The sequence below is a fragment of the Penaeus japonicus genome, unplaced genomic scaffold, assembly GCF_977035675.1.
Source record: "Penaeus japonicus unplaced genomic scaffold, GWHDUDI00000001_assembly GWHDUDI00000010, whole genome shotgun sequence".
NCBI classification, from domain to species: domain Eukaryota; kingdom Metazoa; phylum Arthropoda; class Malacostraca; order Decapoda; family Penaeidae; genus Penaeus; species Penaeus japonicus.
The window spans coordinates 34,064,216-34,074,215 of record NW_028234412.1 but is presented as its reverse complement, the minus strand read 5'-3'; the positions used below and the strand labels follow the sequence as shown (position 1 = coordinate 34,074,215).

The 10,000-nt window shown below is 43.5% G+C and overlaps 1 protein-coding gene across 1 annotated transcript in view; it reads left to right on the top strand.

Annotated features, from left to right (window-relative positions):
• Positions 1 to 10,000, top strand: part of LOC122266064 (uncharacterized) — a 43,022-nt gene that overhangs the window by 462 nt on the left and 32,560 nt on the right. Inside the window, exon 2 of the mRNA XM_086540379.1 lies at positions 1,628 to 1,657. The gene's annotated coding sequence lies outside the window, so the exon portion shown is untranslated. The remainder of the gene's footprint in view (positions 1 to 1,627; positions 1,658 to 10,000) is intronic.

Below are 10,000 nucleotides of genomic sequence, written 5' to 3'. Positions count from 1 at the left end.
CTAGAGGGTGAGGGAGAGTGAGAGGGTGAGGGTGAGGGTGAGAGTGAGGGTGAGGGTGAGGGTGAGGGTGAGGGAGAGGGAGAGGGAGAGGGAGAGGGTGAGGATGAGGGAGAGGGAGAGGGAGAAGGTGAGGGTGTGTGTGTGTGTGTGTGTGTACATGTACACACACACACACACACACACACACACACACACACACACACACACACACACACACACACACACACACACACACATATATATATTTATATATATTTTTTATATTTATATAATTTATATATATATATGTATTATTATATATATATATATATATATATATATATATATATATATATATATATATATTATATATATATATATATTTATGTATGTATGCATGTATGTATGTATGTATGTATGTATGTATGTATGTATATCAAGGTCAGGGAGCTAAAATTAGTATTTCTATATTAAAATGCGTTACTGCATTCTACCATCTTTCTCACATAGAAATAACCTCGGTAACCTGAAATGTGACTTGAATCTCTAATTCATGTATAGATATATATGTATATGTGTGTGTGTGTGTGTGTGTGTGTGTGTGTGTGTGTGTGTGTGTGTGTGTGTGTGTGTATCTGTATGTATATATATATATATATATATATATATATATATATATATATATGTATGTATATATATATACATATTATATATATATATGTATATATTATATATATATACACACACACACACACACACACACACACACTCACACATACACACACACACACACACACACACACACACACACACATATGCATATGCTCATATATATATATATATATATATATATTATATTTATAGAACCCGACATTAAATAAGGTAAGCCATCCAGGGGTTCAGATCGGGTTCAAGTAACACCATAAGTTCTATAGCTGAGTGATTGTTGCGTCTCTTATCTTATCGCAATTTGAATAAAGAATATAGACACATTCCTTCGTTATCAAATCCGCCTATTGTCTGCTCTTCATATTCACGCCGCACTCACACGCACGCCATCAGGTACACCAGTGTTCAGCGAGTTTCTAGAAATTGTTGGTATCTTTTTCTAGAAGTTATTGGTATCTTTTTTGTGGAAGTTGTTGGTATCTTTTTGTGGAATTTGTTGGTATCTTTTTTCTGGAATTTGTTGGTATCTTTTTCTATAAATTAGTGGTATCTTTTTCTGGAAGTTATTGGTATCTTTTTCTGGAAGTTGTTGGTATCTTTTTCGAAAAGTTATTGGCAATTGTTTATAAGTTATTTGTATATTTTTCTAGAAGTTATTGGTATTTATTTCTAGAAATTATTGGTATTTTTTTAGAGGCTATTGGTATCTTTTTCTAGAAGCTATTGGCATATTTTTTCTAGAAATTATTGGTATCTTTATCTAGAAATTATTGTTAGCTTTTTTCTAGAAATTATTGTTATCTTTTTCTAGAAGTTATTTTTTTTCTAAAGAAGATATTGGTGTGTTTTTTTATCGGTGGTGAAGGAAAGGGATGAAGAGTAATTAAAAAGTGTGTACATGTTTGCGTGTCTGTGTGCCCATGTGTATGAATATTATGGAATATGCAAGAAAAAGCTAATTCGCTCTCGTTCTTTCCAGATCGTGACGTGTGATACCCAGAGGGAGAAGGTGAGTTCCACAGACATTTAGATTTATATACATACATATATATATATATATATATATATATATATATATATGTATATATAGATATATATATATATATAATATATATATATATATATATATATATATATATATATACATATATAAACATAAACATATAGATACATACACACACACACACACACACACACACACACACACACACACACACACACACACACACACACACACACACACACACACACACACACACACACACACACACACACACACACACACACACACACATATATGTATATATATATATATATATATATATATATATATATATATATATATATATATGTATGTATGTATGTATATATGTATAAGTATATGTGTATTATTAAGTATATATATAGATAATCGATAATTTTATATATGTATATATATTTTTTTCTCTTCTTTTTTTTTCCTTTTTTTTACTTCATATGAAACTGCCAGAAGAAGTAACTGGATCGTGGGAATGAGATTGATAATTTGGATTAGAATGCAGTTAAGATCGGGATTTCCGTTGCAATGCAATGCAAGTAAAGTGTAAGTTCGAAAGTGATGCTTGCAAAAGACGAGACAGATAAGACGGAGGGAAAGAAAATGGCGGTAGAAAGGGAAGAGAAAAGAAAGGATGAAGAGAGTGTGGGATGAAAAGACGCAAGAGAAACGGAGAAGCAAAACAAAAATGATAATAGAGGAGAAAGACAACACCCCCAAAAAACAACAAATTAAAGAAAGGCAAGACCCTCCCTCCTTCCCTCTCTTCCCTTCCTTTTCCTTCCCTCTCTTCCCTTCCTTTTCCTTCCCATCCCTTCCCTTCCCTTCCTCCCTCCCTTCCTTCCTTCCCTTTCCTTCCTATCCCTTCCCTTCCCTTCCCTTCCCATCCCTTCCCTTCCCTTTCTCTTCCCTTCCCTTTCCCTTCCCTTCCCTTCCCTTCCCATCCCATCCCATCCCATCCTCCCTTCCTCCCTTCCCTTCCCTTCCCTTCCCTTCCCTTCCCATCCCATCCTCCCTCCCTTCCTCCCTCCCTCCCTTCTTCTCCTTCTCATTTCCTCCCTTCACACACAAACGAGTAAACAGAAAAAAGAGAAGAGAAAACATGATGAGAGAGAACAAATGCAAAAGCAGGAAGAAAATAGAAATATATAGAAAGATGAAGAGATAGAGAAGAGGAAGATATAGAGAAAGAGTGAACAGAAAGAGATAGGGAAAGCAATTGATAGAGAAGGGAAAGAGATAGGAGGAAAATGTAGAGAAGAAGAAGAGCAGTGAAAGATATGGAGAAAGAGAAGAGAAGAGAAGAGATAAAGAAAGAGGAAGAGAAGAGAAGAGAAGAGAAGAGAGGGAGATAGAGAAAGAGGAAGAGAAAGAGATCAAGGAGGAGAAAGAGATAGAGATAGAGAAGAGGAAGAGAAGAGAAAGAGAAAGAGGAAGAGAAAGAGAAAGAAAGAGGAAGAGGAAGAGGAAGAGAAAGAGATAGAGAAGAGGAAGAGAGAGAAAGAGGAAGAGCCAGAGCCAGCCTTCTGAGACCTTGTGCTTTGACAGTCGTCGCCAGGATCTCGAGGACTTGACTCTGATAGCGGCTGCTTGCGATAAGGCACGCCGAGGCTCGAGGAGTGCTTGCCTGATTGGCCTTTCATTATCGTGCTTGTTTTGTTCGGGGATTTGTGTGCGTGGATGGGGGTGGGTGGGTGGGTTTGTGTGCGTGGGTGGGTGTTTGTGTGCGTGGGTGGGTGTTTGTGTGCGTGGGTGGGTTTGTGTTTGTGTGGGTGGGTGGGTGGGTGGGTGGGTGGGTGGGTTTGTGTGTGTGTGTGTGTGTGTGTGTGTGTGTGTGTGTGTGTGTGTGTGTGTGTGTGTGTGTGTGTGTGTGTGTGTGTGTGTGTGTGTACAAGTGTGTGATAACAGGGAAAGTATTGACACCGTTTAATTAGTTCATATGCACTTATGCCCATGAACGTAAATCCAGAGATAGCCAGGATCTGAAGGATCAGAGAAATAAGTGGCAAGATAACTGTTCCTTTGGCTGCCAAGGTATCTCCGTGTTCTAGAAGGCGCGCGCGCACACACACACACACACACACACACACACACACACACACACACACACACACACACACACACACACACACACACACACACGCACACATACACACACATGTATATGTATATGTATATGTAACACCAGCAACAACATCCCGTCCCAACTCGCAACACTTCTTGTTGACGGCGAGTGCAGAATGCAACCGGAAACCCTAGCAACATCGTGGCAGGGCAACATCGCCATCTCTCGCGTGCTGAGCGGACGTCAGAGGCCACCCCCCCCCCCCCAAATTTACCTGTTACCTTTTTCCGAGGTCGAGAGAGCCACGCCGGGCCTTGGTCGCTTAAAGATATATATACTTTTTTTTTTTTTTTTGGGCGGGGGGGGGGGGGGGTGTATCGTGCAAGAAGGTTCATGTGTCTGTTGGTCTCATAGAACGTCTTTCTGTGAGCCCCGCCCGTAACCAGTTACATACAGAAAAGATCTAGACATTTTTCTAGAAACCTTTTAGAGATAATTGTTATAAAGATCGTCTGTAAGAGTGATCGTGGATTACGCATTGGGTTGGAGATGTGGTTTGGGGTTTGAGTGATAAAGCGGAATATTTGAAAAAAAAAAAAATATATATATCGTCTGTTTAAGAAAATGGTAAAGGAGGTTACGAACCATCCTGAGATTTTATAAAGAATCCAGAAAGGAAGACGAAGATAAATCTAGATTTGAGAATCCTTTAGAGGAGCCACAGTGAATGAAACCCACGCTCCCTTTGGAATCATCATCGCCAAAGGTACGGGCGTGTGGGCGTGGGACCCGCATGGTGTCATTAAGGTCGAGGTTTGTGGGCGAGACACAATGGCGGGGCGTGGTCCTCTCCCGTTTTCTTTGCTTTTCGCTCTCGTGTTTATAGAAGGGGGAGCTTAGCTATTCTCGTTAGGAGGATGTCTTAGGCGTGTTGCTTTTGTTCGAAACCAGCGATAGATTGTGATGAATGGTTGGGATAATTGGATATTGGTGCAGTAGGAGATTGATGGATAGACTGATCTGTTAACGGGAGGATAGAAGATAATGAAAAGCAGAATATATCCATAATGGGCTTTTTTTATTTTATTTCCAGACGTTACTGGATACAAAGACGATAATTCTGTGTCTTATGAATATGAAAGAAAACATAAGAGATACATTTACGGTCTTACTCGTGATAGATTCATAGAAATCAGAGATATAGATAGATATAACGGTGGAATTTCCTGCCGTGTTATTTTTCGCATTCTATCAGCCAGCTGGTCTTATCGTGTTCTAGATATATTATCTTGGCATCAAACTCCTTCTTTCTCTTTTAATATTGATCTGTTTACATGTACGTTTGGCATTGTATTATGGATCTCTCTCTCTCTCTCTCTCTCTCTCTCTCTCTCTCTCTCTCTCTCTCTCTCTCTCTCTCTTTATATATATATATATATATATATATATATATATATATATATATATATACATATGTGTGTGTGTGTGTGTGTGTGTGTGTGTGTTGTGTGTGCGCGCGCCCGCGCTCGCGCCCGCTTGTGTAATCCGTTATTTCATCACTTTCACAACCACGTCCCGCCGACGAGAGCGGGCTAATCAGCGGGGCGAATCTTGATCTGGCAAGAAAATCGAGCGAGGACAGCCCCGCCTGCCAGACCTCGCAAACAGGTAACGGCGAACCAGTCCTTTAAAACCAGACCCGGGCTGTCGGAAGGGCGCTGGTGCGAGGGAGATTCGCTAGAGAGGGAGAGGGATTGGGGACAGGGAGGGAGAGCGAGAGAGGAAGGGAGAAGGGGGAGATGGGGAAGAGGAAGGGATGAAGGCAGAAAGGGTGGGAGGGAGGTAAAGAGGGGGGGGGGGAGACGAGAAAAAGGCTTGGGAACTGAAGACGGGAAGGAAAGAAAGAAGGAGAGAGAAAGTAAGAGTATCTCATTTCCTTCGGCAAATACCTCTCATTCAGTACTTACCCCCCCACCCCCCACCCATTAAAAAAACAACTTTCCCCCCCTTTTTTTCAAACCCTAAAGGCACCTCCCCCCCCCACACACACACACTCCTTTTTCGAGAAAAGAAAAAAAAAGACGTGAAAAGAAATATCCACACAGCCTCCCCATTTGACTGAGTGTTCTTATCGGCAGCCAATTTCCAGGAAGAACGTTATCTCGCTCATTGTAAGAGTTCCCACAATCCTCGTCTGTACTAAGAGCCGTAAGGGGGGGGGGAGGGGGGGAGGAGGGGGAAGGGAAGGGGGTGTAAGTCGTAGCGAGTCGTAAGGTCGTATGAATGCCGATGAAGGGAGGGAAGGGGGGGTGGGGGAGAGCAGAGGGAGGAAGGGGGGGGGAAGAAATGAGAGATTCCGAGATAAGCTTCAAGTTCAAATCTGGTTGAGATAAGGACTACGAGGCTATACTGCAAAGCCCTTTTATTGTGGTCTCAGGAATGCTGGTATATAGGGGGGTGGGGGGTGGGGGTGTTTATCTTTTTTTCACGTAGCAACAAAGAGGGAGAGGTAGAGGGAGAGGGAGAGGTAGGGGGAGAGGGAGGGCGAGGGGGAGAGGGAGAGGGAAGGGGAGAGGGAGAGGGAGGGGGAGAGGGAGAGGGAGGGAGAGGTAGGGGGAGAGGGAGGGGGAGGGGGAGAGGGAGGGGGGAGATGGGAGTCTGAATGGGGTAGAAAGGTGGTGTAGAGATTAGGAAAGGTAGGCATGAGAAAAGGGATGATGATGATGATGATGATAATTATATGCGGTGATGATGATAACAAAAGTGATATTAGTAAGGCTATTGATGATGATGGTAGTGTTAATGATTATAACAAAAGTTAATGTTAGTAATATTAATAATGTTAATGATGATGATAAGGATAATAATAATGATAATTATAATTATAATGATAATGATAATGATAATGATTATCACTATAATGATGAAAATGACAATAATGATAATCTTGAAAACAACAACAAAAACAAACCAACAATACTACTCCCCCTTCGACTACTACTACTACTAAGAACAGCGATAAGAAACTAAAAAAGAATGAGCAGAGAAAGAGGAAGGAACCGCCCGGCCGTAGAGGAGGAGGAGGGCGTGCGAGTCGCCGAGAACCGCGAGCTCAATCATGCGAATTCGGTCATGCAAAATCCGAAGCGTCGTCGCGGTTAGAGAGAAAAAGAAAAAGAAAAAAAAGAAAAAAAAAAGAGTTTTCGGCGGTCGCGGAGAAGAGGCGTGTGTGTGTGTGTGTGTGTGTGTGTGTGTGTGTGTGTGTGTGTGTGTGTGTGTGTGTGTGTGTGTGTGTGTGTGTGTGTGTGTGTGTGTGTGTGTGTGTGTGTGTGTGTGTGTGTGTCGGTAACCGCCCGCTTTCGCAACTAGAATTCGGTGGAAAATATTCGTTGAAGACTGGCGACGTGTAGGTGTGGAGGAGGTGGTGGGCTTTGTCATTGCGTGGCACGGGCGGTCGTTTTGACTTGTCTCTCTTTCTCTTTCGCTCACTCTGTTTCTCTCTCTCTGTACCTCTCTCTCTTTCTGAATCTCATTCTCTCTCTCTCTTTCTCTCTCTCTCTCTCTCTCTCTCTCTCTCTCTCTCTCTATATATATATATATATATATATATATATATATATATATATATATATATATATATACATATATATATGTATCTTTCTCACTCTCTGTATCTTTCTCTCTCTCTGTATCTCTCTCTCTCTCTGTATCTCTCTCTCTCTCACTCTCTCTCTCTCTCTCTCTCTCTCTCTCTCTCTCTCTCTCTCTCTCTCTCTCTCTCTCTCTCTCTCTCTCTCTCTGGAGTGAATAAAACGTATCTGTAAGAGTGAAGACTCTCTTCCTCTCTACCTTCTATCTCTCCCTCTCCGCTTCCTTCTCTTCTCTCCCATCTCTGTCCCTCTCCTCCTCTCACCCTCTCTCTTCCTCCCCCTCCTCTCCCCCCTCCTCTCCCCCTCCTCCCCCTCCTCTCCCCCTCTCTCTCCCCCTCCTCTCCCCCTCTCTCTCCCCCTCCTCTTCTCCCTTTACGTTTAGGCACCGAGCTCCCCAAATGCCTATTTCATCAAGGAACCCCCGAAGAAAAAAAGAAAAAGAAAAAGAAAAAAAAATCAGTCTTGAGACTCAATCCACGAGTCACCGCAAAAGCAACCCGAATCACGAATCACGAATCACGCAATCTTGACCAAGGATTCGTGATCCGTGATTCAGCTCGACGAGTCTCCGTTCCTAAGACGCACCTTTCCTTCTGAGAAACGGTTGCAGTCTCGCCTTGCCTTGCGGAAGGATCTTCGGAGGACGCATGCTATGCTAATACGGCGGTTCCTTGAGATCCCGCTAAGGAAACGGATCGCACCGTTAAAACAGACGGGGAGGAGGAGGATGGGGAGAGGGGGGGGGGATTGAAGAGTTGGGGAGGGGAGAGGGGATTGAGGAGTTGGGGAGGGGAGAGGGGATTGAAGAGTAGGGAGAGGGGAGAGGGGATCGAGGAGTTGGGGAGGGGAGGGGGATTGAAGAGTGTGGGGGAGGGGAGGGGGGATTGAAGAGTGTGGGGAGGGGAGGGGGGATTGAGGAGTAGGGGGAGGGGAGAGGGGGGATTGAGGAATGGGGGAGGGGAAGGGGGGAGGGGGGAGGGTGCTGACGCTCTTTTTTTTTCCTGGTTTGGGGATTTATATTCTCTTTCTTTCTATCAGTCTTATCTAATTCTTTTCATCCCACATCTCTTTCTGTTAGAAGATTTGTTGTCATTATCATTAACGGAAACGTGTGGATGTAGTCTTAGATAAGAAGCAAAGAAATTAAATACATACATGTGTTTATATATATATATATATATATATTTATATATATATATATATTTGTATATCTATCTATATATATAGAGAGAGACAGACAGACAGACAGACAGACAGACAGACAGACAGACAGTCAGTCAGTCAATCAGACAGACAGAAAAAGAGAAAAAGAAAAACATAGAAACAGAGAGAAAGAGAGAGAGAGTCAGATAGAAACAGACCCAGAGACAGAGACACTTTCGTCATAGCTGCGACAAGACCAGAGGGGGAATGACGCACAGTGCATGGCTGTGATAATGAATCATGTATAATTACGATGAAAAGCGACGAGGGCTGGAAGGGAGGGGAGAGTCACGGGGTTGGGGGAGGGGGGGAGGGGGGGTAAAGGCCACGTGACATACCCTTAGGCTTGTGTTCGCAGAGTTAAAGAAAATTCGTCTTACTGTGATTGGGGCAAGGGCGTGGATCAGACTACTTTATTATTATTATTATGTATATATATATTTTTTTACTATATCTCGCTATCCGCGTTTACTTCTTCGTCTTCGTTTTCCTTCTTTGAGTACGTTTCCTCCGTATCCTTTTCCATCTACTCTCCATCTTCCATTTCATCTCCTTTTCTATCTCCCCTTGTCTTCGTCTTTTCCTTTACTCTTCTTCTTACAATATTGTATTTTTTTACTCTTCTTCTCCCTTTCCCCCCCCCCCCTCCCATCTTCCATTTCTTCTTTCCACCTTCCTTTATCGTCGTCATCCTTTTCCTCCTTTTTCCCCTTCACCTTACTTACCTCCTCTCTCTTCCTCCTCCTCCTCCTCCTCCTCCTCCACTTCCTCCTCCTCTTCTTCTTCCTCCTCCTCCTCCTCCTCCTCCTCCTCCTCCTCCTCCTCCTCCTCCTCCTCCTCCTCCTCCTCCTCCTCCACTTCCTCCTCCTCCTCCTCCTCCTCCTCCTCCTCCTCCTCGTAAATATCCATATACGGCCAAGGAAGTGATTAGCAGCGCCTAGCAGCAGAATCGGGTCAGTCCAGTCAGTGGCTGCAGCGATCGGTATGCAAGCAGGCAAGTGTCCGCATTCAAGCAGGCGATTAGACAGGGAAGCAGGCAGACATGCAGGCAGGCAGGCAAGCAACCTAAAACGAGTCCTTGTTTGCTGGATGCTTGGGTAGGATCTGACTGGGTTAATGGGGGGGGGGGGCGAGGGGATGCTGTTAGGGAAAGTGTTTACAGTAAGTTTTTTTTCTTATCTTGTATTTTTTATGTTTATTTTTTCTTTCTTCTTCTCCGTCGCGGCCTCCTCCACCTCCTGCCCCGCCCACCTCGCTGGCCATGAGATCCCCTTCTCCTCCCACCCACCCACCCACCCAAGCCCACCCTCGCGCCCCCTGTTCGCCCCACCACTCCTTAGGCCGGCGGCTGCACTTCTCTTCACTTCGTCTCGCTTTTGCTGGCGATATTTTTTTAAG